This window comes from Excalfactoria chinensis, chromosome 4, assembly GCF_039878825.1.
Source record: "Excalfactoria chinensis isolate bCotChi1 chromosome 4, bCotChi1.hap2, whole genome shotgun sequence".
Taxonomy (NCBI): Eukaryota; Metazoa; Chordata; class Aves; order Galliformes; family Phasianidae; genus Excalfactoria; species Excalfactoria chinensis.
Window position 1 is genome coordinate 83,008,939 of NC_092828.1, and position 25,194 is coordinate 83,034,132.

The 25,194-nt window shown below is 42.8% G+C and overlaps 1 protein-coding gene across 7 annotated transcripts in view; it reads left to right on the forward strand.

The window, feature by feature from the left end:
- Positions 1 to 25,194, forward strand: part of HTR2C (5-hydroxytryptamine receptor 2C) — a 193,334-nt gene that overhangs the window by 119,823 nt on the left and 48,317 nt on the right. For 5 of the 7 annotated variants that reach the window (XM_072335729.1, XM_072335735.1, XM_072335732.1 and 2 more), the window contains exons 2-3: positions 2,505 to 2,891; positions 24,282 to 24,329. The gene's annotated coding sequence lies outside the window, so the exon portion shown is untranslated. The remainder of the gene's footprint in view (positions 1 to 2,504; positions 2,892 to 24,281; positions 24,330 to 25,194) is intronic. The other 2 variants (XM_072335731.1, XM_072335736.1) reach the window with 1 other exon arrangement.

Below are 25,194 nucleotides of genomic sequence, written 5' to 3' on the forward strand. Positions count from 1 at the left end.
ATTTCTTGTCCAACATTTAATTACATTAGTTCACTGACAAACTATTATTAAACAACTGCAATCTACTTTAATAGCTGGTTTTCTAATTAAATACCTGTAATGTTTTTGTCCTCAGTCCTTGGCTTCAGGCATCTAACTTGCTGCTATCCAATATCCTGAATCTCTTCAGTGTTTTCATTCCTATCCAGACAAACTTGTGTTGGGAGAGCTTGTCTTTGGAAGCCTTGTGGAGGGGTTGAAGCATCAGTTAGAAGGCAACTAACTGATCCAGAGGAATGAAGGGAAGCAGGTTCGTGGCTTTGTTGTGCTCAGGAACACATAGGAGTCACTCAGGGTGCATCCAATTTGACTGCACCTCTGCGGGGTCTTGAGGAAGTGACAGCTGTGGGTCACAAATTGAGCTCATTTTTATCAGTTTGTTTGTTGCTTTTTTTGTTTTGTAGCTTTCATTATTATTTTTTAAAGATTATTCTGAGTAGTTGTGTGTCAGCTCACAATTTACTCCTATGTGGTTCAGCCCTGACTAATAAACTTCCAAAGCTTCTTCAGGGACAGGTCTAAGCTGTTAGATTGTCACTTCTGTTTCTCTTAAAAATGGTTTTATTCCCTGCTACACTGTTTTATTTTGGGAGTCAGAACCCAGGAGAGTGCCTTCACCCTCAAATGTAGTAGCAGGGCAAGGTCTTCAGTGGGATTTTTGGCCTGCACACAGTATAAATTAGGTTGCATCCTTAGGCTGCTCTTGATGAGATAGAGTTGCCAAGAGTTACTTTTGTTGGAGAAAGGACTTTTCAAAGGCAGAGGTTTTGCAGCGCTTAAAAACAGACAGCGATGCGGAGCCAAGAACATGCAATGACTGTTCCACCACAGGATCCTCTCATGCAAGAACACAATGTCCGAGTCTCCTGCACCTTATGCTTGGCTTTCTTCCATCTTCCAAGAGCACTGATGGCTTGGTTTTCAGTATGTCAGTGTGAAAGTAAGCCTGTGGTATATCTGAGATCGCTTATTTTCTGTAACTTTCCTGTGTGTTTCCATGCTTAGAGATAACAGTGCCTTCACCCTGCTCTTGTTTCTGAGCTGATCCTGCTTTTGGGCTGAACTGGTGGCACAGACACTGTGTGCTGAAACCAACATGCATCTGCAAATGTCCTTCTTTGTAGTGCTGTATCTTCTCCTCCACCTTCCCACTCACTTTGCACTTCTGCATTGTTAGCTGTCCACAGAAAACTTTTGGGCACAGATTTCCATCTTTCTCGGATGCCTTACAGGCTGTAGCAAAATGGTCCTTGGCTGGTGCTGCTTCAGGGCTCTGGGGCCTGCATCAGTCAGTGCAGGCCAGTGGAGGATATTATTTGGTTCTGTGCTAACCCTGGCCTGGGCTCCTGCACAGGGCTGACCCTCCCTTCCTGCTGTGCTAATACTTCACAGTACGTGCAGTGGTTAATGACTACAGTCACAGTGGCAAAAAGGAGCTATTCACTGTATTGGGTAAATTAGCTGGAGATTGATGAATGTGAAGAACAAGATGAAAGCTAGATACTAGTGTTTATTTTTCTTGTATTCCGACACCCTGCTTTTCATTTCTTTCTGACGTTTCAGACTTGTATCTAATTGTGTTGTAAACATAACCAGGGAGAATAAGCAGAGGTGGAAACACTCCAAGTTTCAATTGGATTACTGAAGGGCAATTTCCAAAGCCATCTGAATCTACTACAGCCAAATTCAGCTCTGCTGTTTCATAGAGTTTTTAATTGATTAATGTATGTATTTAATTTCACAGGCTTTAGTAGCTTTTTTTTAAAAAATGAATTTGTTTCTGTTTATGGGTGACTCAGATTATTTACTTTGCTAGCTCGGGGGTGCTGCAACATCACATGTCATGCTATACTGGCTTTGATAGTCCACCAGTGACTGCAAAAGGTAGAAATTCTCCTCGTTGCACAGAAATCTTTTGTTATATTCCCTCTGCTAATTTGTCACATATGCTGATTTAATTACCAAAGTTACTGCTTAGGGGTCTGATTGCTGAAAACTTCGATGACAGATTAAAGCTTAGCAGCTAGAGCTGGTTTGTTGTGTTTGCAGAGGAGTGATTCCAATGAGTGTGAGCTTGCGTCATGTTAAGTGGGGGAAGAAATTTAGCTGTAGAACAGACTATATAGACAAGTCAAGTGGAGTGCAGAGTGCTGTGAGCTCTCAGTGATGTCTGTGTGACGAATGCTGCTCGTATCTGAAGCTGTTAATTGTCGGCAATTTTTGCTTGGTGTTGTGAGATTTGAATTGCTCATAGGTACACTTGATCATAAAATACTAAAACCACAATGAATTCTGAGTTAATCACAGCTGACCAAGTCATCCAATTAGCAGGAGTTTATCTAATGGACTAATTTAATGAGGGTATGTGAAATTTACTGCACAGAAGCCACAAAAAGGTTGAGGTTTAAAGGATGAACAATGTTCTTAATTCCAATGTCTCTCTTTCTCTCTTCCTCCCCACTTAGGTCTCCATGGCATGTCTCTACCCCGGTCCAGCTCTGTGCAATCCACTAGTGCAGAGTTTCACAGAGAGCCTACTAAAGACATACTAGCAAGACCCTAAGTCACAGATGGAGCAAATTGTCATTGCTTGTGACTTTGTGGCCCCAAATCCTCTTGGGATCAGCTACCAGAGGGACTGAACTTGGCTCTTTTCTGGAAATTATGTGCTGCCTGGGACCTTTTCCTTGTGAATGAAGCCTGATGTGGATACACATGTCTAGGTGACACTGTGTGACAGATGCTCACTGTGCCCCAGCGCCCTGCCCTGGCCTTGCAGCCAGACACCAGATGTGCAGACAGCAGCAAGGAGTACCCTCCCCTGAGCACAGACGCTCTCTTTCAACAAAAAAGTAAGTGTTGGGCATTAAATGCTCGTCAAACTTATTGCTGTGTGTTCAGATGATAAACACTGTCCCTCTATACTGCATAGCTGTGTTGGCTATTGGGGTACTTAGCTGGTTCTGTGGGGTCAGGCAGGTCTCTGAGATGAGGTGATATGAAGCGGTTCCAGGACTCTTTTAGGAAGTTTTACTTGCTTTAAAATGCTTCATTAGCAAATACTGCTTCTTACTTCTTTTGTTTCACCTAGCTCTAGGTGTCCTCCATATCTTATTCTAAATTGGTGTGTGCTTTAGCTAAAATGTGCTTGTCAAACCACTGCTGGGTTCATCTACAGGGTAGTCTTACTGTTCATCCATTCTCACTTCTTTACAGTCTAAGCTGAATCTCAGGGGACTAACGTTCCAAACCAAGTGGCTTCAGGCTATTCTTCTGGTAAACGGAGGTACTTAGGCCTTTGTAAGGAAAAGAATTCAGCCATTAGTGCAAGAGACCTGTCTCCAAGCCAGCCTACTTGGAGAAATTGCCAGTGCAGTAATTGCAAACATTTTGTCACAATAATACTGATGATGCCTTTCTGTTATTGCTAGCATTTCTTTCTCCCTCTTACCACAGGACAGCTGTTCTTGCATTCTCCTCTGTGGTCCTGCATTTAGAAATGATTTGTAATTTGTGATTGATGCCACAGGATTGGCTATTGAGCAGAGAAGTTTTCCTGTTGTTTTCAGCTTGCTTTCCTGCAGTCTGATACAGCTAAAACCATTTGGAAGTGAGAAATATGTTGTTGCAGTGCTGCTGGCAGGGCAGCAGGCATTACCTTCCCAGTTCTGTAAATCCTCTTTCTGAAGGATCCTGGTCTTTTGTACAAGGTGGAGAAAATTGCAGATAAGTGTTTGCCAACCTGACTGGTCAGCAACACATAGAATCATTAAGGTTGGAAAGAACACTAAATTCACCAAGGTCAACCATCAACCCATGCCCCCCATACCCTTAGCCATGCCTCTCAGTGCCACAGTGCTGGGTTACAGGCACTTGGGAACACGCAGCTGAGGGGTGATGCAGTTCTCCCTCCATCTCCTCCTGATGTGCTGATTCTAGGCAATCTCATCCAAATAACAGCAATTTCCTGCCCTCTCTTCACGTAGTGGTGTATCAGTGTTTTTATGTACAGCTTAGCCTGCAGAAATACAAATTGAAGTACAGGTAAGTCTACAATTGCAAAGTTAGTGCAGAGGTTTGGGCTTCGTTATTTTTAACTTTGCTTCTCTTTTAGTTTTATTATTATTATTATTATTATTATTATTATTATTATTAGTTTCTGAGTATTTTGAGAACACATACAGATAAAGAGCAAGCTCCTGCAGCTGTGCCGGTAAGTTGCTCGCTGCTGTCCTGCACCACTTGAGTGTTGTTTAGGGAAAGCTTCTGAAAGAGTTTGCTCTTCTGGCTTTGTTCCTGTGGGTTGCTATATGGAAAAGATGTGGGGCAAAGCTGTATGATGAGGGACTCTTTAAACTTTTGATTTTTAATGATTTTACCTTGCTGATGCTGGAAGGCTCAGGGTGCTTGAATAGATGACCTTACTGGTCTTTTCCAACCTTAGTGATTCTACGATTCAATGTCCTCCATTGCAGGAAGAGATGGGATATTTTTGCCCTAGTGCTCTGTGTGGGTACTGGGTTTGTCAGTGCTTCACATAAAGCTGGGGAGCAGTAGATCCAGGTGGCCACAGTTGACTTTGAGGGAGATTTCTTGAGAACAGGCAGGACCAGAACTGGTGACAAATGTGCACCAAGGAATCAAAGGGTTCATTTCAGAAAGGGTGTTAAAATATTCAGTTTTCCTCTCCTGGCAAGGATAGGAATTATTGGTTAGAATTTGTCTAAGAGAAAATAACTTTCTGGTGGAGAAATGAACCGAAGTCTCTAACAGCACCGGCACATTATTGCTTGTGGAATTTGGTAGTTTGTTAGAGAAGATTTGTAAGTTAGAAAGAAATGTTTCCATGAGAAACCCACCAGCTTTGCACTTGGTTGCAGCGTTGCTGTCTGGCAGTAAATATACATTTAGGAATAAATGTGAAGAACTGTGCAGGTTGCTTCTGGGGGAGCATTTCTGCATTTCTCCTTGTAGATGTCTGCAATAGAAAATCTCTGTGTTCTCCCAGAAAAGACAAAACCCATCCTAACCTACTTGTGTGCTCTCCTTCTGTGTTGAACTTGGAAACGTGGCCATCTCATTTTTATGTATCTCAATTATCTTCTCTCATCTGCTGGCTGCCCCTTAAGAACAGTAACTTTTCATTTAAAAAAGACAATAAAATTAGTGACTGACTCTATTTTTAATAAGCTTTCCATCCTTGCATTTCCTGGTTCTGCCCTCCCATTGGGAGTATTGCTTGCTGGAAGAGCTTCCCTTATTCCAGGGGTGGTGGGTAGGAGGGATCCATGTGATGGCCTATCTGTGGGACTTACCAACTGCCCTGCTACTCATCTGCTGGATGTAGGCCAGGATGTCCTGACTTCAGTGTTCAGAAACCAAGCAGAGAAGGCACCTCCAGCTGGATTTCATACAGAGTTATTTGTCTGTGAAAGTGCCAGCAGATTTAAATTACTGCTGCTGTTGTCAACAAGTTCCTCCTGCATGTTCTGTAACGATTAAGGTCCTTAGAGGTTTTGGATCACTTATGTTTCTCAGTGTAGCTACAGATTGTGAACATAAGGGTTGCATCAAGTATATTAAATAATGAATTGAAAGGCAGAGGTTCCTTTTCTTCTCTTTGCTGTTGGTAGAAAAATTCTTGCTGACTCCACTTAGTTGCTATTGCAAAGATAACCTGATCAGGTAGCTAAATGTTAACTTCAAACTTGCCAGCTATTTTACTTGATGTATAATTGCTCTCAGAAACAGCTGCTGCTTTGCTGCTACCAGTGCCAAGGAGCATTTTGTTTGATGACTTAATCAAAGTGTTATTCTATCAGGAGCCATTTGTGGATTCAAATACAGATGTAGGGTGATCTTTTCTTTTTCGGGATTGCAGTTGCAGTGGAGGGCATCTCCATGAAGGAACTAGATGGAGAGAAACTTCTTGCAGCATCACAATGTTGGAAATAAGCAGAGCAGACTTGTGAAAAATGAATCATCCAGTCGACTTATGCTGAAAACTTTCAGCTGGTTGGTCTGCAAGTTCTTTATTCGATGGAAAGGGAAATAATAGGCACTTCTTTTGGGGTTTCCTTTTCCAGGCAACACAACAGATTAGAGCAAAGGTAAAGGAAAGAAAAAAGCCACCAAAACCAGAGAAATACAATATTTATTGCTTAATTGTCTATCTATACATCCCATTTCTAATGGTTGTGGCATGGATGCTCTGTCTCGATTCCCATTTCTTGTCAGGTATATGCTGTTGATCCATCATCCATTAGGTGGCTACGTGAACTCTGATGTGTTCTGTCAAAAAATGGTGGTGGGAAACCAGTGTTTGTAGGGAATAAAAGCAAGTCAGAAATAGCAGTTTCTTCTTTCTATTCTGGGTAACATCCGTGGGCTTTCCAGTTTCTTTATCAACCCTTGGTCTGTAGAACTGGCCATGTTGTTCGGTGGGGCAAATCACTAGGTTTAGTCTTCAGGGAATCTGTATGGTTTAGTCTTTAGTCTGTGTGGGTGCTCAATTTTGCCAAAGCGGGTCCTAGGAATGGATTTCCACTACCAGGGAAATCATGTCCTTCTGACTTGTACCAGCTCAACAAATGGGGTCTGATTGCATGTTTCAGGCATCATTGCTCTCCCTGGGTTTGTTTCTGTGCTCAGCAGCGTGGATGGGCAGTTTTCTCTTTTGTCTTTTGAAGAGTTTATGAGCTGTGGAATAGCTGGTGCTTGTCCTCTTTGAAAGTGAATGAGATAAATATTTAGCAGTGTTTTTTTCTGGACATCAGCAGTAGCATCTGGAAGCAGACAACTGAGGAACAGCCATTTCAGATTCATTCTGCTCTCTTCCTTGGTTTCAGCTCCCTAACTGCTGAGATGCCCAATCTAATGGACCATTGAGAGGGTTCAGATTGCTAACATACCCTTGCTCAGCGTTTACAGTTTTATTTCTTGAAAAGAGAGAAAAGAACAAATTTTTCTGCTCCATTACAAAGACTGCTGCTTTTTATACTGAGCAAAGCTTTACTTGTTAGATTTTGTTGTTGTCATTGTTTTCCCCTAGATGTAAATGGCCATCAAAACTCTTTATTGCCACATTGGATGAAAACCCTGGTCTACATACAGCATTTTAATAATATTTCAAAAGCCAATATCTAGTGACTTCTAGAAGAGACATTTTCATCTCGACTAACTTCTGCGGTCCTCGATTCTAGCTGGCGTTTACCACTTCAGTACATCCAGTAACCCATGTTTTGGGGGGAGGGGACAGTGAAGAGGTAAAGTTATTGTTACTGACCTTTGGTTTTGGAGAGCATGCAGATCAGATTACATGTTAGATTTTCTTTGGAAAGGTATTGAAAAGTAAAGATGATCATAAAATCTTATTTTTGTGATCAGCTTCTTATCTTCAGTTCTGAAGAAGCCATTTTTCCATTGGCAGAACCTCAGATACAACAGCGTGAAGGTCAGATTTTCATTTGATAAAACTCTTTTATTTACTGGGATTGCAGGTCTACAGTTCTGTTGAGCTTAGCATAAGTGGGACCCAAACCAGAACAACTGTGTTTATCCTGAAGACCATGATAATAAACTCACTCTTCATGTCTCAGAGGAGATGGTAATTCTTGTTGAATCCTAACTTGTACATACGGTTTAAGTGCTAATTTGGTTCCCATACTGCCAGTCACCCACAACAGTGTAAGACTTGCCCCAATCTCCGCTGCTGTGGAGATTGCTCATCGTTAGATAATCTTGTTTTTTCTCTCCTTTCTTTTCTCCCTAATATCTTCCTAACTAGGGATGCCCAATTATGTCCTAATTGGCTTCTTTCTTTTTATGGACCGGCTCTCCTTCTGACTGGGGGCTAATGCTGGCCTGCTTTCTTTGTTGGATATTATTGCATATTTTTGTAGCTCCTTTGAGACAAGCTATTAAAAAAAATAAATCCCTAATTTATCCAGCTTGTGGATAAGCAGGATTTCAAATGCTTCAATTCACTTCATAACTCCCTGTAATGAGCAGGAGGGGGGGGGGGGGGGGGCTACCTGTTTTCTAAAGCTTAGCATCTCTAGCTATACGAACAGAAATGTAACCGTTGTTGCTAACATCTACCTTCCCCTGCTTATTTTAACACTTCCTGGATAGGTTAATCAGTGCTTCTGTCTGCAATATGTGATGAAGATCTGCAGTCATCCAGCATAGGTTGCATAAGCGTATGTTCTAAGCGTTAAGCAAGGGTAAGCATACTGTGTCCTGAGGATGTTTCTTTCAGTAGCAACATTCCCAGCTTGCTTCTTTGCAGATCTTTCAGGAGGCTTTTCCTAGTTTATTCTTAGCTTCTCCTGACACCCACAAATGACTGCAGAAGGACGGGTTATCTCCATTGCATAATAACCTGTTAGCACACAAGACTCTTTCACTTCTTTGGGCCAATAACTGTAGGAGAACAGCTGACCCTTACCTTCTTTTATTTCAAGAGGAGGCACTGACTCATGGTGCTCTGTAACCTTGTGGGGGATTCTTCCATAAAGGCAGTGATGCATTAAGAGTAGAGGTAGATGGGATAAGAGAAAATAGCTTCAGCTGCTGTGAGTTATTTGTGTCCATTTGGCAACCAGCTTTTATCCTCACATTAATACCATATTGCCCTGGTGTTCTGACATATGAATTAATAGCATAAACAGATATGAAATAATAACCAGTTTATTCAATGACTTGTGTGACTATGCAATGAAATTGCGGGGTACTACAGGCGATGACCTCCTTAAACTTAATCTTATATATGCTGGTTTTGTGATGGGTACTTTTTACAGGGTGACTGGGAGCATTTAGGAAAATGGTTTCAAATGAAGAGAGGGGAGATTTAGATTGGATATAAGGAAGAAGATTTTTACACCAACAGTGGTGAGGCCCTGGAACAGATTGCTCAAAGAAGTGGAAGCCTCATCTTCTGAGACATCCAAGGTCAGCCTGAACCAGGCTCTCAGCACCTGATGGAGCTGTAGGTGTCCCTCTTCATTGCAGTTGGACCAGATGACCTTTAATAATAGAACTGTAGAATCATAGAATGGCCTGAGTTGAAAAGGACCACAATGCTCATCTAGTTTCAACCACCTTGCCATGTGCAGGGTCGCCAACCAGCAGACCAGGCTGCCCAGAGTCACATCCAGCCTGGCCTTTGAATGCCTCCAGGGATGGGGCATCCACAGCCTCCTTGAGCAGCCTGTTCCAGTGTGTCACCTTTAAGGGTTCCTTTAAACTCAGATGATTCTACAATTCTATGTTTTTTTCTTGTCTGACCTCTTTCTGGGTTAGGGAGAATCTATTTTGAGAGTAATCAGGGTTCAATCACTGCCAGGTCCACACGATAGGAGGAAGCATTAAGAGAACCTATCACACTGCCAAAGCAGCTGATAAAGACCTAAAACAAGACATTGGAAGGTGGCTTGCTATTATGAGAAAATGGTGAAAGCCTTATTTTCAAGCCCTGTAAAATGACTTTAGTCTGACAGTGTGACTTATGATGTGCAGAGGGGTTCTCACACAGTTACTATGGCTTTGTGTTACCACTCAGAAGGAATGTGGAAGGGACAGAGCAAACTCATGCATTTCTTCAGTGTAGCCCTGCAGAGTGGCTTATTGGAACCATCACAAAAAAAGACATCTGTCTGACATCCTGCAGTGAAAGTCGCAGCTACTTGTGTGATATCCATCTCACACCACAGTGCTCTGGCTCTTTAGCAGGCCAGTAATATTGTCTTAATAAAGTGCATTTTATTATTGTTGTATTTTAGTAAGAGCGAGAAAGGACTTCTGGGCTAGAGAGAGACAGTCCCTTCTGACATTTGCCATGAGAAGGACACCAGGTCTAGAAGTGGATTCGATACTTCAGGCTTCATTTAATATCCCCCTGTGACCTTTTGCAGGAGGAGATCTGAGGGTATTAATGCCCAGAGTAGTCTGTGAAAGGGCATGTGCTTTTAATCAGCTTCCAATAGTAGGATAATAAAACCATTAATCCTTTTAGTATTCTGCTTTTATGATCTCCATCTATTTTCTGCAAGGTCACTAAAGCAGTAAACAATGGGGAAGATAAGAACTGAAGGAGTTGAATTTGTAGAGCAGCTGGGGGCAGGGTGGGGAGGGGGGGAACCAACATAACAGTATAGATTCTGTTCTTCTTTTTCCAGCTCTTTTTGAGGGAGCCAAATCCTGCAGAGTCCAGGCTGAGATGTTTCCCATGGCACACATCACAATAGATTTCCAATATAGCTTCAGCTGCTTCTTGTGTTCTCCAAGCATCCTTTTGTTGCATTCAGACCAAGAATTTGGACTTTTTTCCTCTTGTTGGGAGACAAACTTGGTAGTTCTTTGGGAGGGAGGGAGGGAATTTGATTTTCTAGTTGAGGACTCTCATTTATTTTGGTTTCAATAAGTTGACTTTCTTTTAAATAAACAAATGCAAACAAACCATCCCGCCCTCCCCCCACAGCTATCGTCTGCTGCCTGTAATGATTTCTCCTGGTGACATTTTTTTTGCGCAACAGATTGGATGTTGTAGGAAAAGGCTGCTCTGAAGATGTCATTTAAATGTCCACAGTGTGCTTTGTATTCTCAGCTGCGGTGAACTCTGCCCTGGTGTAACAGATGCTCATTTCCCTTGGCTTCGTTAGGCCATGTATACAGAAACGAAATCTATATGGCTGTTTGCATGTTAAGGAAGCATGACATTGATTCACTCATCTCTCATGGGCTCTTGGCATTCCAAGTGTAACTATTTGGGTCAGCCCCAGTGTCCATCCAGCCCAGCATCCTGTTTCCAACAGGGACCTGTAAAAGGAGGAATGCCGGGCCAAGGGCAAGCACACAGAGCTCTCCCCATTAATCTCCCAGGCTCCAGTGATTTCTGCTTAGGGATTTCCTAAGCCAAATCTGCTCTTATCCTGTTTAATAGCCCCAAATGGATTTTGTTGTTGTTTGTGATTTTGTTTAACTGCTTTTTAACTCATGTAAAACTTAGTGTTCATGACATTCTGTGGCAATGACTCCATTGGTTTTAACCATGTGTTTTGAAGAAGTGCTACTGGCACAGGTTACCCAGAGAGGTGGTGGTGCCCCAACCCTGCAGACACCTAAAGTCAAGCTGGATGGACTCTGAGCACTGATGGAGCTGTGGGTGTCCCTGCTCAGTGCAGGGAGTTGGACCAGATGGCCTTTCAGTGTCCCTTCCACCTCCAGCGACCCTATGACTGCTACTGGAGGATGTCACCATATCACTGGTACTGGCTGCTCTTAGTATTTCAGAGGTAAACTTAAAACCTCAGAGATGGGTAGTTACTCATTGAATTTTCTGGGGAGATAAGTGTATTTTTCAGGCAGCCATTAGAGTGTACTGCTGTAATAAGCATAATAGTTCAGATACCATATAAACTGCGCCTGCTTTTACTATGGATGATGTCACTTTTACCTGCATAAATTGCTTTTGAATGTACCTCTTGCCTCTAATTTAGTAACATTCTGTACCACTGAGCAGATTTTTTTTCTCCTGCATAGAAAAATCATTATTTTATCAGTTCAAAATCCATTGCATTTTTTGTTTAAGCCTTGATCCATTCTTACTTTTATGATGTAGAACAAGTAATTTTTGTCCCAAAGTACTAAATAATTACTACAGATATTTTAGCTAGTTAAAAGTGTAGTTAAGCCACAATTTGCTGCACAACCTTTCTTTCTTTTCCTTTCTTTTTCCTTCTTTTTCTTTCTTTTCCTTTTTCTTTCTTTTTCTTTCTTCTTCTTTTTCTTTCCTTTTCTTTCTTTTTCTTTCTTTTTCTTTTTCTTTCTTTCTTTTTCTTTCTTTGCTAAAGCTTTGAGCTGCCCTTACTGCACAGCTTCTATCTGTACCCATGCACTCTTACTCTGCTGATATGAAGCTCTGTAGGCAGTGATGGCTCGCTGAGCCCAAAGACATCCTGCCCATCATTGGGAATCCATGAGAATGGAACGTGTTGTGTGTGTACATGCACAGTGGAGGAAATAAGAACAGTGGTCAAGATTATGCGCAGCAGGATCAAACCGGACTTTCTTATGCCAGAAGAAACCCTGCAGTCTACTCACATCAACTGTGAAACTGGGATTCCATCTCAGGAATTCTTTGATTGAGGTGCTGGCCAGGTAGCTTACCTCTCTCAACTGCAACTTCCAGTGTTAAAGGCCAAGTTTATTGCATTCTGCAGCACTTGACTTTGTTTTGTGTCCTCTGCGGTGAGCATCCAAGCCAAATTGTTGACAGTTTTAATGTGTTTTTGAAGCAAATGAATTTCATGAGGTTTGATGTTTTCCACCTTATCCTTTAGTTAATGTACGCATTCTTCTGCCTTAGGCAGAGGTGCTTAGCCTTCTGTCTGCTGGTTGTTGCTTTTAATTTGAATTCAGTTATTTGCAACAAATAAACTGTCTCAGACAGTACAACTGCTTGAAATTCACAATAGAAAGGCTCCTTGAGCCATCGCATGTTTTGTAGGCATTCATAGTGCTGAAATTCATGCAACCTGCTTAGACTGTGTCTACAGGCAGCTACAGAGAGTATCTTTGTGGTGTTTCCCCATTGGATGCATAGGACAGCAGTGGTATTCAACTTCTACTGAAGATGCATAGGATGAGTTGAGCTCTGCTCAGCCACAGAGCAACTTATTTCTATTGAAAGCAGTTGAACTGCTCAGATTTTCTCACCAGCTTTCACTACAGTGTGTACCATCCCAACACTCCTTTTGTGTTGGTGCTTGCAATCTCTGAACCCATTAGTGAACAGATTTAACTCACTAATTAGACCATGAATAACCCAGCTGGAAGAAAAAAAGAAAGAAGGTGGCCTAGTGATCTGCTACAGCCTGCTTTCAAGTGATGAATTTGAGGCGTGATAAGTAGCCAGTGCAAATATGCCCATGGCTGTCTGATGTAGCAGCAGTGAAGCATGAAAGTTCTGTGAAATACGTTCCTGGCTATCTTAATTTTTACATCTCTCTCTATTTTCTGCTTTGCTTTCACTGCTGCTAGGCTGGTCAGTAGAGCAATTTCAGAGCTCAGTGTACATAAAAAAGGGATGCTTTGCTTGTGTGGTTGCACACCAACTTCTGTAGTGAGAAACCAGGAATGGACCCAGCTAATGTATGACTTTTGCTCAGCCATTCCTGTCCCATTTTATTTCCAACATGGTATTTCTGGATTTTTCTACTGGTGCAATGAATGTATGTGTGTTTAGAGGTGTTATACAGACGTTATGTGGCTGGAAGGCTGTCTGAGATACCTCAGGTAATTGAGTTGCTTTGTAAGCACTTGTAATGGAGTCCTGCTAAATTAGCTGTCACTGTTTCTGTACGTTGTTTTTTTTCTTGTGAAGATAACCAATATATTGGTGTCTTAAGGATGCTTTGAAATATGGGCAGGTGAACTAGTTCACCTAACGAAAGAATGTGTCTAAGTGATAGCCTCATTTCTCTACCTGACACAAATTCCAAGACATTTATGGACTGTTTTCTAAGACTGCAAAAACAAAAGAAGTCCAGGCTGCGCTGTTTTGAGTTCTTTCTTCCCCTGTGATTCTGGCAGTCAGCATGGCTCCTGCCACTGGCTTGATATGAGTGGTGGGTCGATCACACTATCCACAGGACAGCTCAAGTGTGGCTTGAAGCATGCCCCGATGAGATTCCTTCAACACAACTCAACCCAACTGGATTAAACCTCCCCACAGGTCCTCAAGCTGATGGAAATGAATCCAAGCTTCAATAAGATGCAGAGATGAGCTGATTAACCGTGCTGATTTACAGCAGTAACTAAGAGAGTCGTGAACTTCTGGGTGCAACCTGAATTGCAGGAAAGGCTGTTTGCTCCACAACAGTTCCCTTGGTTTGTTTGTGATTGAAAGCGAGTGGTCTTTTATCTCATCATTTGGAAGCAGGTGAAGCAACTGTACTATTTTGGCTGTCCTCTGACAGCTTCTCACAAGGATGCTGGGACTTGAGACAAGCACGGATCAATTGGCTCCTCAGGAAAATTCTGAGAACTGGCGTTGAGCCACTCTGCCTGGAAATGCAACACAAATAATGTCATTGCTCCATTCTCTTCCACTTTGTTGAAATGGCCCCCGAATCCTCAGGCTAGAAAAATGGTCCACAGAACCAAAAAAAGATAGCAGTGTTTTTCTGGTGTTAATAGTGATGGGATTTAGGGTGACTGAAAGACCCCAAGTACTTGGCTTTGATCAGTGAAGCCAAAACAGAGAAATACGGAGGTAACAGTCAAGTGTTAATCTGCAGAGCAAGTGCTGTCATTTTTTTCCCCCTGGAAGAAATGATGCTTGGGTATAAGTGATATGCAGAATGGGAATGAGATGGTAGGCTCCAAACTCAGGAAATGAATTCAAACTGAAAAGGGGAAATTTAGACTGTATATAAGGAATAAGTTATTTGCAGTAAGGGTGGTGAGGCTCTGGCACAGGTTGCCTAGAGAGGTGGTGGTGCCCCATCCCTGCAGACACCCAAGGTCACATTGGATGGGCCCTGAGCACTGATGGAGCTGTGGGTGTCCCTGCTTAGTGCAGGGAGTTGGACCAGATGGCCTTGTTAGGGTCCCTTCCAGCTCAAACCATTCTATGGCTCTATGACTGCATTCTTGGCAGGGCTGTTTCAGATTTGGGAAACCTGTAAGAGTGGAGAGATGCTGCTTCATAGACGTGGTGTCTGAAGATGCCGTTATGGTTATTTCTCTGCTTTCCCTTCTGTGAATGGCTGGGAAGTATAAGGGCAGAGGAAATACTGAATTGCATTTTTAAGGCTAGAAGCGCAACTATGAGGACCAGAAATCACATTATCTGGGTCAAATATGCATATTTTCTTTCATTAATATGAACACATTTTAAAATGCAGTGTTGTGAAGCTTTGAGGATGTCATTAAGGAAGGAAGTGCTTGCCCCTTCCCCAAGTGGGGACGTATGCGTCCTGTTTAGAGGTGTTTGTATTTCATTTCATTCCTGAAGGTAGGATCCTGGCCTGGTTTTAGCACTGCCTCTGTAAAGTTACAATGCTTTGGTGCAATTTTGCAGGATCTGTTATATTCAGTAATGCAGTTTGCTTTCCCTACCCTCGTTTTATTAATTCTGAATTACAATAATATGGAGAGAATGATTAAGAACATATTAATAACAGATCCAGACATCAAACAGAGATTGGAGCTTAGGATATTTTTCACTTTTAGTGTAGATTTTGCTTTCAGATGAGTTGTAACAGAAAAATCTGCTGTGTTTAACTATAATCCGATCATTCTAAATGAAACTGATGTAGATGATCTGATAAATAATAAGTGAAATTGGATAGATCTGAATTTTAATTAGCATCTGGCTTTAAGAACATGGTTTTAAGGAAAAATGAATGAGAAGAGGATGCTGGAAGTGCATCTGCTGGTAAAGTGATAATTAAGAGAACAAAAGTAACTTAATCAAGATTTAAGACTACTACCTTGGGTGACAGTACTCTATTTTTTCCCTCACAGTGAGATATAAAACAGTTCTAAATATTTCTCTGCTGTAAATTTGGAATGAAACTGAGGGTCATCAAAGCTGCTATGGGACTGTGAACATATTGAATAAGCATAGATGAATCATTGACTTGTATCTAGTAAGAAATAATGAATATATCTAATTGATTGCTCTCTGGAGTTCCATCTGGGCTTTATGGGGTGGTGGTGTAGGACTGATTGGAAAGAGATGAGGCAAATGAACTGAAACCCACCAAAAGCTGAAGGTGAATGTTTCCCACTCGCTGCAGAAAAGCAACCTCAGAACTGAGCATTGATTTGCCTTAGCTGAATGTATCTGGTACAGCACGTGCTGCAGTTACAGAGCTGTTTGGTACAAGCTGTTGTGAGATGGTGCTGACACTCTTCCATGTGCAGGATTTTCTTTGGCTTGTTTGTGGACACCTGGTGGTCTGTGAAGAGCTGGCTGTTTGCGTGGCTTCTGCTCCTCACTTCTCAGCCTAAAAATACATCACAGTTGTTTGTTTTTTTTTTTTCAATCTTACTTTTCCATGCAGCAGAATTACCTTAAGTCTCACTCTGCATCTTAGAAGTATCAGAAGGACAGGATGTATGAGGCAGGGTACCTGGCAGGATGTGGTCTGTGCTGGGGAAATGTGTGGGAGTCTCATGTGAAGCAGCAGAAGAATTCCAGTTGCTTTCGAGATTTATAAAAGTTCTGGATGCACAGAAGACTGCTCTGCCCTGAGGGAATGTTACTGCCTGCATACCAGCATCCGTGCCAGTTTGGAAGTGCATGAGGCTGTTTTATTCAGTGGCTGTTTCCCACACATTGCTGTGGAATGAGCTGCTCTGCTTTTCCTTCAGACTTCTTTCTTGCTCTCCGTGGCTGGCTGGGTCCTGAGGTGCAGTGGGAAAACTGTGTGTATTCACATGTTGTCTGTGGTTGGATATGAGGAAAAGCTTATTCTCTGTAAGAGTGGTTGGGCACTGGCACAGGCTGCCAGGAGGTGGGGGGAACGACCATCCCCAGAGGTGTTCCAGGGCCATGGAGATGTAGCACTGAGGGACACCATTTAATGGGCAATATTGGTTGTATGTGGGCAGTAGGAGTGGGTGATCTTGGAGGTCTTTTCCAAGCTTGATAATTCTTTGATTCTACAATCCTTTGATTTTTGGCCCTCTGCTTTGTATCTAGCATGCAATGAGTTGTTTCTTCTTCATCTGCAGTGAGACAGTGCACCGCCACTGCAGCGGTTCATCACCTCACTGTCATTCTGCATGCAACGTAACAACCCCAAACTGACTTTTGGGACATACCCGATGTGTTTTTAATAAGTGAAAAATACTCAACAAAAGAACCAGCTTTTTGGATAATTAGGAGTTGGACTGGCCATAGATAACACCTTGTTGTAATGGCCAGTTCTATAAATAAGCTGATAAAATTCAGAAGTGCCGGAAATCAAACTAATGAAGAATAAAGACCCAACTGTTCAATTGGCCTCAACATAGCCTCTAAATCTGTGTGAACAAATGGTTATGAGCGAAATTAGCCCATTTGGCTATACAATCTGTGCATGTGCAATAAATGTGAACAAAACCCACGATATTCTGTAGGCAAATTCGAGCCCTAATTCTATAGCGTGTTTACTGATGTATAATGAATATTGGCACAGAGGCCAAACTTCAGACCAGTCTTTGAAACAGGTGAACTACAAAACAGTGCCAAAGACCTTCAGTTCTGGTTTCAAAAGGTCTTTCTCTGACAGCAGTAGGACTGGAAATACTTGAAAACCCAGGACTAAGCATTCTCATTCCCAGTTTGATTTGGGAGTAACATTTTGTTCAACTGCAAACCTGTCTTCTAAATTCAGTTCTGTAGGTGTGCAGAGATCCAAAGAATTCTTGAGTATTTCTCAGCTAGAAAACTGAGAAAAAGGAGGATTTTATTGATCCATCCTGTCTGCTTCCCTCCTACTTGAAAACTGGGAGATGGAAAAGGTGTGCTTTCAAATTTTGGGAGAGCGACAGATTTGATTTATGCTGAGTGCAAGGGTAAAAGAGTTGACCATTTTCTAACTAGAATTGTCATTCTCTAGTAGGCAGTGCTGTGGTTGATTTGCTCCACATCAAAAGAATGTCATTAGTTTTATTTTTCAGCAGCAGAAAATACTCAAAGAGCTGACCCTGATGGGTCAGGATTTTCTGTCAGTGATTCCCATGAGTCAGTCCCCAAGCTGAGTATTCTTGAGAATGATCTTTCTGCAACATGGGAAGCCTCAATTATTGTTTTCAGCACAAGTTAAACAAGCTGCCGTCTGGAGCAGCTTGGAAATAATAAACTGTGCTGAACTGAGCTCAGATGTATGCATAATCCTAGTAAGCCTCTGGCCTTGGATGTATGCAAACTACTTGCTGAATTGTGATGCTCTAGGGACTGTTAAGTGAAGAAACATTACTTTTTGTACAAAACCAGCGTGAGTGATAAATGCCAGAATGACAATAAATGTGTATGAATTGTCACATATTTGGGCTTTTGAATATGCCATTTCCCATGGAAATCATCAATTACAAGTAGGCTGGCAGACTGCAGACAACATGAAGTTGGGAGGGTGTGTTGATCTGCCAGAGGGTAGAAAGGCACTACAGAGGGACTTCGATAGGCCAAGGTAAGCTGTATGAGTTTCAATAGGGCCAAGTGTTGGGTCTTCCATTTTGGTCACAACAACCCCAGGCAAACCTACAGGCTTGGAGAGGACTGGCTGCTTGATGGAAAAGGAACTTGGTGTGCTGATGGACAGCTGGCTGAATATGAGCCAGCAGTGTGCCCAGGTGGCCAAGAGGGCCAATGGCATCCTGGCTTGTATCAGGAATGGTGTGGTGAGCAGGACTAGGGAAGTCATCCTGCCTGCCTGCCATCCTGTAGTCAGCACTGGTGAGGTCTCACCTCGAGTGCTGTGTTCAGTTTTGGGCACCTCAGTGCAGAAAGGGCGTTGAGGTGCTGGAGCAGGTCCAGAGAAGGACAACAAGGCTTGTGATGGGCTTGGAGAATATGGCCTGTGAGGAGAGACTGAAGGAACTGGGGCTGTTTAGTTTGGGAAAGAGGAGTCTGAGGGGAGACCTTATGGCTCTCTTCCAGTATTTCAAAGGTGATTGCAGTGAGGGTGGGGTTGGTCTCTTCTCACTGTTGACAGGTGACAGGATGAGGGGAAATGGCCTCAAGTTGTGCCAGGGGAGGTTTAGGTTGGATACCAGGAAAAAACTTCTTTACAGAAAGGGTTGTTAAGCACTGGAATTTGCTCCTCAGGGAGGTGGTTGAGTCACCATTCCTGGATGTGTTTAAAATCCATTTGGATGTGGTGCTCGGGGACATGATTTAGCAGAGGGTTGTTAGTTAGGGTAGAATGGTGAGGTTGTGGTTGGACTTGATGACCTTGAAAGTCTTTTCCAACCTGAGCAATTCTGTGAGTCTATTATACACCTCGGGCAAGGATGACTGCAATCCCTGCACTGCCACAGAATCCGAAAGGCAAGGCAGAAATCAACGCAAGCTAAATCAACTTCTGAGAAGTTCTGAGGACTCTTCCTTAGCTGAACCATAACTGACTGCAACACATTGGAAAAAAAAGTGATCAGGTAATTACTAGAGAACAATAATGTTGTTAGGCTGCCTGGGCCATCCACCAAGGGGCTGTCAATCACGGTTGTCATGAAAAGCACAGCATTTAGAGGCTGTCTGTCATAGCTGCTTGTAAAAGCCAAAGGACTTGAGGAATTGTTACACCTGAATCTACCAAATGCAGAAATGACAAAAGCTCCCAAGTCTCACGCAGACAGATATTGAAGTTTAAGGAGAATTTCTTGTAGAAGTTTATCCCTCTGTTTATCTGAAACCATCTTATAAAACATTGGAAACTTAGGCTTATTTTTTCAGCTCTCTGCTTTTTTCTCACCGACTCTTTTTTTTTTTTTTTTTTTTTTGAGGCTTCTCAAATGTGTTAAAGCTGATAACAAAAAGTAACTTGTGTTGCATTCCTTTGCTGTAAAGCAGAAATGTCAGAGTTAGCAAATAGCAGAGAGCTGGTGCTGGTGCCCTTCGGTTTTCTGGGAGTTTCACACATTCCTGCACATCCAAAACTCTGCAGCAAATACCAGCTGGAGAATGTAAAAGGACCTGGGAAATCCTCATCATGGAGGTACTCACCCAGAGATGCTATGAAATATGGTCCCTAGAAGCCTAAGAAAACAGAATCATAGACTTGTTTTGAGTTGGAAGGGATCCTTAGAGGCCATCTAGTCCAACTCCCTGCACTGAACCGGGACACCCACAGCTCCATCAGTGCTCAGAGCCCATCCAGCCTGACCTTGAGAGCCTACAGAGATGGGGCACCCACTGTCTCTTTGGGCAACCTGTTTATGAAGCCTCGTGCCCACTTTTAACAGAATCCTTGAACACATTAACTTTCCTAATTTATACCAAAAGAAGGAATAATTAGATTATATGTATATATATACATGTATATATTACCAAATGGAAGAGTTTTATAGAATAACGGCTTTCTGATGATATCTGTCCTTCTGTGACCTCCTGGAATGCAATCTGTGTTTCAAAGAGCCCTATGGTAGATCATATATTTTATAACTGAAGCTAGGCAGATGCTTGTGCCCGTACACTCAGTGTTTGCAACACTGTTTGAAAAACCTGCTTGTTACTGAATAAATCATGGCCTTCTGCTTTGTTGAAAGGTTCCTATCTAGGAATCAATCTCATCCAGTTTTATCCCAGAAGACTGAGGTTTTTCTAGCAGATTTCTTGCTTCTCACAGCCCTACAGGAGCCGTAACATTGATAACCCTGGTATTATGCCCTGCTAAGGCATGAATTTTTACATGATTTCTTATTCATACTGAGAGCTCCACTTTACCAACACAACATCAGGAACACATTCCCCAAGAGCTGACACCTTCACTCCCTGCCAGTTCTGCTCTTTAAGGTGTCAGCAGCTATTACTGCAATGGTGAACTCGGTGTTCTGTTGTGGTGGGCACTTTATTAAGCACTGAGGAAATGAAGGAGGAAAAATAGGAGGAGAAGTGCTGGGCAACCTGCTCTAGGTGTTCCTGCTTGAGCAAGGGAAGCTCCCTTAGAAAGAATCACAGAATGCTTAAGGTTGGAAAAGACTTTTTATATCACCTAGTCCAACCATCCACCTACCACCACTACTGCCCATTAAATCATCTTCACTGTTCTGGAACACCTCCCTGGGCAGCCTGTGCCAATACCTCATCTCTCTTTCAGAGAAGGAATGTTTCCTTATGCCCAACCTGACCCTCCTTTGGTGCAACTTGAGGCCATTCCCTCCCATCCTTCCAACTCTGACTATTTGGTTTACTCCCAGCTCCAAACAGTTCACAGCCTGACCAACCTACATATATTTCAGAAGGAAAATAGGTTAACTTGCCTGAAGTCACCTGGTGAGCTCAGAGCCAATCCATCTCTTTGGCATTCCAATGAGGTTTGAGATGGACCTGGACCATGCTACCTCCTGTGGTGATGTGCCCACCAGCAATAAGCATCCTCTCACCAGAGCAACAGCACAATTGCCCTACTGGAAGCTAATTCAATGATTTCCTTAAAACAAATGTTAATAATTAAGCTCAAGTAGTTAATGAGTTTCTAGGGGGAAAAAAAATCAAATTATACTCTTCAAACATGGAGTTAGAATTTCGACTAATTAGAAGAAATATGTTTTTCTTTGTGGGGCAGTTGATGAAGTGACAGGTTGGAGATTGTTGATGACAGCGTTTGCAGAGATGGGTGCCAGCCAAAGAAAGGAGCTTTTTTAGGCTCTCTGGTAGTGTAATAGTTTCATTTGAAGGCATAATTACGGTGCATTCTTTGTGAAGTTCATTAGGAGGAGAAAAACAAAAGATTTTGTATTCCATGAGGTTGGAATTTGTATTCCATGAGGTTGCTGTTTGCACATTCTTATCCTGGCATGGCAAAAGGAAACGTATTGGATCCAAAGAGCAGCATGGTGTCTCTCTCTTTTACTGCTGGCCTAAGAACATGGCCAGAGCCATTTCCAACATGGAACCACTTTTACTTCTGCTATGATCAACAGCAGAATGCAATAAACAACCTCAAGCTTCAGGTTTATTGTTGCATTCAGATGCTATGAATCAAACCTTCTGTATAATTTTTGCCATTGAGGAATGCATCAAAATTCTTCCCCCTCCTTCCAAGAGAAAAAAAGCCTGAAACATTTCTGTGTTGGTGTAACACCTTTTTTGGCACAAAAAACGTTTTGTGGAACGATTTCCAACCAACTCCAGCAATAAGTATTCTTTTCATTGCATCTTAGCAGTTGCAAGCAAAACAAGTAAACAGGATTGCCAGGATTTATCAGAGGTGTCGAGATAAAGCAGATTCATTTTCTTCAAGCGTAAGCAAGACAGCCTTAATGGCCAAAGAGCATATGAGAGAATAAACAATCTCTGCTAGCTGTTAAGTGGATGCAGCAGAACGGAGCCCTTTCATATTTGCAGAAGCCAGCAATTACTTGTTCACACTCCTGCTTTCCACCTTTGTACTATCAAGGAAGTGTAGTAAGTACATCTTAATGTCCATTAATACAGCCCCAATAGCAGTGCATCCTGCTGGACGGCTTCTGAATGGGTTTAGTTTCCGTTTCAGGTGTACCCTGAGCTGCTGCAAGCTTTGCCCACACTTTGGAGCATCATCCTCTTCCAGGAGCAGAGTACGTAACAGCAATTGGTGGCACAGGTTTGTGATGGCTGGAAAATAACGCCAGCAGAAGGGCTGAGGGGAAAGAACACACAAGCACACAACAAACAAAGCCACAGGAGGACTTCTTCACTCTTCTGGTGAAGTGATGTGAGGGCCATTTGTAGGGGATCCTGATGACGCAGCTGTGACAGTTCCTGCCTGCCCAGCTCAATGCGATCCTTAGCACTAAGGCAGAAAAGGGAAGGATCTCCCTTCCGGACTGCTTGGAGACAAGGAGTGTGTACAGATGAACTTATTGCTTTCCAGCCTGAGCTGTAAACTGGGGAATAATCTGGCTTCACAATGACCTTGGCAGGGCCTAGGCATCAGAAAATCTCCTTAAAATAAGGGATGGTTCTGGCAAGGAGCAATTCCCTGGTGGTTCGTGGCTGGTATCAGTGAGGCACGTTGAAACACAGAGGAAGAGACTGAAGTGCCCAGCTGCCGTTCCTTATATTGAATGCCCTTGTTCTCCCACTCTGAGTAACTCGCACTGTTCTTACTAGACTTATCAGGCTTTGCTTTTAGGAGAAACAAAGTAAAAAGAACTTATTTAATATGAAAAAGCAGCAAGTGGGAGCGAGGTGTGCTGTATTTTAATGTTTGCCAGAGCTCTTTATGATGTTGTTCAAGAAAACCAACAAAAACAAGAAGATCGAATTTCCAGCTTTGAGGTATATTTCAGCTGACCTTGTAAAAACGCTTGTTCGACATTTTCATGTTAATAGCCAGGCCTGTTTTGTTCTGCTTGGTCTATCTCTGTTACTCTCCTGGGAGCAATCCGCATGATTTATTCAACTTTGTAAACTTCTGCTTTTCATAGAATCATAGAACGGCCCAGGTTGAAAAAGACCACAATGATCATCTCGTTTCAACCCCCCTGCTGTGTGCAGGGTCGCCAGCCACCAGACCAGGCTGCCCCAGAGTCACATCCAGCCTGGCTTTGAATGCATCCAGATCTGGAGGCATTTCTCAGGTCTTGCTTTATCCTTTTTTCCTTTTGGCTATGTTATGGTAACAAGCAAACAGCCAAACTATCTCCAGTTCTCAGGAACTCAGCCCTGTTCTCCCAGCTCTCCAACCCTGCCCTCCCAGTCCCACTCCTCAGTGCTGCCACTGCTGCCTCGTGCCTCATTGGCAGCTGGGTGAGACGAGCCCTGTTCTGTAAGCTCTCAAAAGAAGAGGTTTTATTTCATTTGCCACATGAAGTAGCAGAAGCTGCTTTGTTCTCAGTGGGCTGCAGCAGCTTGCTGAGCAGGATGAAGAGGAGAAGCTCAGCACCTTGTTTCTGAATGAATCAGCCTGTCTGATTCAGAGCTGAGTCTTGCAGTGTTGTGGAGTTTCTGCACTGCAGCATTTGATATTTTTGGGAGAATAAAGCCCTTCTACACCCGGATGACTACGACGGTGCTTTTATCTAGGAAGTACAAAGTATTATGTCTTTCATTTCTCTAAATGAATTTAATACTGCAGAGGCCTCAGATGTGAAGAATTTGCTTGGTGCTGTTATGCCTTATGAATCCTCAATGAAGTTACAATCTCTAGATTTTGGTGGTGGTTGTTGTGGGCTTTTTTTTTTCTGCTTTCTTTCTCAGATCTGTGCTTGAACAACGTCTGTCCTCCCACACAGCTTTGCTAGGGAAGTGAAAACAAGATTATGTTTTCTTCCTTCCAGAATTCCTCCCTCCTGTGCACAGGGCAGTGTTGCCTTCAGGCTTTGTGGGGCTCGGGCCCCGTATTCACTGAAGTTATTGTGCCTTAGTAAAGTTCCCATGGCATTCTCTAACCTTAGATGATCTCTTTGTCCTCAGATGACATGAGCTGATGCAGCTTGTCCAGCAATGCTTGTCCAGCTTTAGCACAACGTGCCTCACCTTGCACTTCTCACTGGCTCAAACAAGATCTTTGTGTTCAATGTATTTTTTTGTTTGTTTATAGAAAGACAAACTACTTCAAGACTTCTCTGGCTGCTTCAGTTGTACCGAGGTGAGTTTCTCCAATGTTTTTGAAGTGTTTGGTTTCTAACAGTTTGCATCTCAGCAGCTCTCCCAGCTGTATGTATGCTCCGAGGCAGCAGCTATGTGCAAAATCTTCTGTTGTGCTCAGGATCTGCAAACTGGTACTTCTGTGCAGTGTGTTTAATGGCTGCTGGCTGCCTCTCAGTCCCTGTGGTTTGTAACTGCAGTATGGTGCTCACACTTGGCTGAACGTCTTCCTTCCGTTGTCCCTCCTTCCTGCTGCAGTTCTGCTTGATGGGTTTTCCCAGGTGTGTTTAGGCTTGGTCTGGAATAATGCTCAGGGACCTCCCTGGTCTGTTTGTTTTTGTTATTGTTGTTTTATTGTTGCTTGTTTTGAAAAGAATTCTTGCATAGGTTACCCAGCAGCACATCACCAGCATCATGCTGTCTGTTGGTGTCCATTGCCCAGAATGGCTTTCTCCAGCAGAAAACAAAGTCCTGTTTTCTATCAGATTCTGTACTGAACGCCTTGGTTTTCTGACAGTTCAGCCTCGTGCAACAAAGAGCGTGGGTCAGATTTTGTTCTTAATGACACTGAGAGGTCTGTTAATTTTGGAGCAGAGCGTATCTGTCTAAAGAAACCTGGAAACAACGCTTGGGTCACACTCCACGCACAAATTTTTCCTCCTGAAGGTCCAGATACGCATGTAGCTCTGTGTCACAAGGGTGTCAGATTGTGGAAGGTCGATATGCAAGGATCTTGTATCAATAGGAATGTGTTAGTTTTACTTCTGAGAGTTACTAAGCCAGATTGCTAAAGGGCCTGCAAGCTAAAGTTGTTAATTCAGGTCCACAAGCACCACTGAATTCCTTCTCTTTTCTTTGTGCAGCCC